Raw genomic sequence first — 4433 nt, 5'->3', positions numbered from 1 at the left:
AAGAATGCTGCAGGTTAGATGGGTAGATCACGTAACTAATCAGGAGGTATTGAATAAGATTGGGGAGAAGAGAAGTTTGTTGCACAACTTGACTAGAAGAAGGGATCGGTTGGTAGGACATGTTCTAAGGCATCAAGGGACCACCAATTTAGTATTGGAGGGCAGCGTGGAGGGTAAAAATTGTAGACGTAGACCAAGCGTTGAATACACTAAGGAGAGTCAAAAGGATGTAGGTTGCAGTAGGTACGGGGAGATGAAGAAGCTTGCACAGGATAGAGTAGCATGGAGAGCTGCATCAGACCAGTCTCGGGACTGAAGACCACAACAACAGTAAACCTGCTAGGTTCATTGTTTCCCTGATGGTATTTGCAGTTAAAACGTAAATAAAAAAGTGTACAGTACTGTGATTTTGTTCCTATTATCTCCTTAAGCTGGCTTCTCCGACACTACTTCAAATTGTTCAGTGGAGCGTGCTCTGTATCCTGTTAAATTTTTGCACTCTCTTACGGAAAAACTCTGTATGTATTTGATGTATTGCAGGTAGCTTATTTATTGTACTGAAAAAGTCTTGGGACTACACAGCGCGACAAAATTAAGGGATCAGTTTTTCGAAAGCCCGCAGTTGTTTTCCATCCCGAAACATTAGTTTGAAGTTTGGCTCAAAGGTGGCTACAACCTTCCCCTGTAACGGTGACGAAGGGTGGTGCACTCCGACATCACCCTCGGGCCCAGCGACACTTGAAACAGCAAAGTTTCGAGACGCAGTAAAAAGTGGAACGGGCTACATGGAAGAAGTTCATGTGAGCAGGAAGGTGAGTCAGTGAGGTCTCAGCGGCACCAAACATCACCACAATTCTGCCCAACGTCAGCGCCGACACCCAGCGTCGGAAGCACGCGGTTGTCTTGCGAGTGGCCGAGGAAAACGTTTCAGACACACCGACGCTCAGAACCGGCATAAATAGGCCTCAGGGGCTAACATAAAGGGCGTCAGTGAAACCATCCCTTCCGCTGCGGTGCTGATTCCTGCATATTTCGCGGCCGCCACAGGAAGACGCGAAACAAAAGGGCAGAAAGAGCAAAAACGCCTTTCTTGCTTGGGAACACATTCATATTTAACAATGAAATTCGTCAAACGGCCGTGAAATTCAGACGCTATTCTAATTCCGCTACCAGTTTTGGCGGTTCATTATGTCGTCTTCAGGCCTCCTATGATCCACGCAAAAATAATCGGTATTGGCATACTGGGGCCATATGTTTCTGGATGTCATGAATTCGTTGCAGCTCAGCTGCAACTGAGTCCTTCATTCGCGCACTTGACAGCAACTCACTTGCCACTGAATGGTTCCTTCGCAGACTTGACTGCAATTCACTTGCAAATTAATTGCAGTCAAGTCTGCGAAGCAAACACTCAGTTACAACTCTGAGTTACAGTCAAGTCTTCCAAGGAAGCAGTTGCAACTGAGTTGTAGTCACGTCTGCGAATGAAGCACTCAGTTGCAACTGAGTTGCAGTCAAGTCTTCGAAGGAAGCAGTTGCAACTGAGTTGCAGCCAAGACTTCGAAGGAAATAGTTGCAACTGAGTTGCAGCCAAGACTTCGAAGGAAATAGTTGCAACTGAGTTGCAGTCAAGTCTGTGAATGAAGGACTCAGTTGCAACTGAGTTGCAGTCAAGTCTTCGAAGGAAGCAGTTGCAACTGAGTTGCAGCCAAGACTTCGAAGGAAATAGTTGCAACTGAGTTGCAGCCAAGACTTCGAAGGAAATAGTTGCAACTGAGTTGCAGTCAAGTCTGTGAATGAAGGACTCAGTTGCAACTGAGTTGCAGTCAAGTCTTCGAAGGAAGCAGTTGCAACTGAGTTGCAGCCAAGACTTCGAAGGAAATAGTTGCAACTGAGTTGCAGCCAAGACTTCGAAGGAAATAGTTGCAACTGAGTTGCAGTCAAGTCTGTGAATGAAGGACTCACTTGCAACTGAGTTGCAGTCAAGTCTGTGAAGGAAGCACTTAGTTGCAACAGAGTTGCAGTCAAGTTTTCGAAGGAAGCATTTGCAACTGTTGCAGTCAAATGTGCGAAGGAAGCACTCAGCTGCAACTGAGTTCCAGTCAAGCCTTGCGAAGGAAGGACTCAGTTGCAACTGAATAGCAGTCAAGTCTTCGAAGGAAGCAGTTGCAATTGAGTTCCAGTCAAGTCTGCGAATGAAGCACTCAGTTGCAACTGAATTGCAGCCAAGACTTCGAAGGAAATAGTTGCAACTGAGTTGCAGTCAAGTCTGTGAATGAAGGACTCAGTTGCAACTGAATTGCAGCCAAGACTTCGAAGGAAATAGTTGCAACTGAGTTGCAGTCAAGTCTGTGAATGAAGGACTCAGTTGCAACTGACTTGCAGTCAAGTCTGCGAAGGAAGCACTCAGTTGCAACTGAGTTGCAGTCAAATCTGCGAACGAAGCACTCAGCTGCAACTGAGTTGCAGTCAAGTCTGCGAAGGAAGCACTCAGTTGCAACAGAGATGCAGTCAAGTCTTCGAATGAAGCACTCAGTTGCAACTGAGTTGCAGTCAAGTCTTCGAAAGAAATAGTTGCAACTGAGTTGCAGTCAAGTCTGCAAATGAAGCACTCAGTTGCAACAGAGTTGCAGTCAAGTCTTCGAAGGAAGCACTTAGTTGCAACTGAGTTGCAGTCAAGTCTTCGAAGGAAATAGTTGCAACTGAGTTGCAGTCAAGTCTTCGAAGGAAGCACCTGAGCTACGAATTCACGACATCTACAAACATATGGCCCCAGTGTGCCAATATTGATTATTTTTGAGGGGCGCATATTGGGTCTGAGGACGACAATATGAACTTCCGAAACTGGTAGAGAAACTAAAATACCGATTGAATCGCACGGTTTTTTTTTTTTTTGGTTATTTCAGTGTTACATATTTGACCAGCCGCTGCCCCAAGTCCACAATGGATCAACAGACACGTTCATGTTTCGTCCGAAAGGTTTTGAACGGTCCCTATTGGTTCCAGCCTGTATAGGGGAGCAAAAATTGTCGTCATAGTACACTCGAAAGGGGTTTGTCCATGTTCATCGGGGTTGCAGCCCCAAGATGCCCTAAGAGTGGGCTCGAAACGGCCAGCGGGTGGCAGCTGTGTCGCACGTTGTCAAGAACCTCATCCTATTGCTCAACGCACTGCGGACTGTCGTGCCGACCGCAAAATGTGTGGAAGTCATCTCCCCAAGGGAAGTGGTGGTTTCAGTGACGCCCTTTACGCCCCCCCCCCCCTCCCGAGTCCTTTTCGTGTCGATTGTGTGCGGCAGTGTGTGTGTGTGAAACATTTTCCTCGGCCACTCATAAGAAAACCGTGTGATTTCACCGCTGGGGGACCCGCTTCAGACCTCCAACGCAGAGGCATCAAAAGAAGGGGTGAAATGTGCGTAACAGGGGGATTGGCGACCCTCCCATCGCGTGACACGAGCGTGGTGGGGGTGGGCGAACTGTGGAGAAATTTGGTGCCAATGTGCCGTCATCAAACCACCTTACAGCTCACACGAACAACTGAACTACTTTTTTTTTTGATGTATCGGCACCTTGCTGTTTCAAACGTCACTCGGCCCGAATAAAGATGCTACACTACTGGCCATTAAAATTGCTACACCAAGAAGAAATGCAGATGATAAACGGGTATTCACTGGACAAATATATTATACTAGAACTGACATGTGATTACATTTTCACGCAATTTGGGTGCGTAGATCCTGAGAAATCAGTACCCAGAACAACCACCTCTGGCCGTAATAACGGTCTTGATACGCCTGGGCACTGAATGAAACAGAGCTCGGATGGCGTGTACAGGTACAGCTGCCCATGCAGCTTCAACACGATACCACAGTTCATCAAGAGTAGTGACTGGCGTATTGTGACGAGCCAGTTGCTCGGCCACCATTGACCAGACGTTTTCAATTCGTGATAGATGTGGAGAATGTGCTGGCCAGGGCAGCAGTCGAACATTTTCTGTATCCAGAAAGGCCCATACAGGAACTGCAGCATGCGGTCGTGCATTATCATGCTGAAATTTAGGGTTTCGCAGGGATCGAATGGAGGGTAGAGCCATGGGTCGTAACACATCTGAAATGTAACATCCACTGTTCAAAGTGCCGTCAATGCGAACCTTAGCTGAGCGAGACGTGTAACCAATGGCACCCAATACCACCACCTGGATTCATCCGAAAAAATGACGTTTTGCCATTCGTGCACCCAGGTTCGTTGCTGACTACACCATCACAGGTGCTCCTGTCTGTGTTGCAGCGTCAAGGGTAACTGCAGCCATGGTCTCCGAGCTGATAGTCCGTGCTGCTGCAAACGTCGTCGAACTGTTCGTGCAGATGGTTGTTGTCTTGCAAACGTCGCCATCTGTTGACTCACGGATCGAGACGCGGTTGCCCATCCGTTACAGCC

This window comes from Schistocerca cancellata, chromosome 10, assembly GCF_023864275.1.
Source record: "Schistocerca cancellata isolate TAMUIC-IGC-003103 chromosome 10, iqSchCanc2.1, whole genome shotgun sequence".
In the NCBI taxonomy this organism is placed as follows: Eukaryota; Metazoa; Arthropoda; class Insecta; order Orthoptera; family Acrididae; genus Schistocerca; species Schistocerca cancellata.
This window is presented reverse-complemented; position numbering follows the sequence as displayed.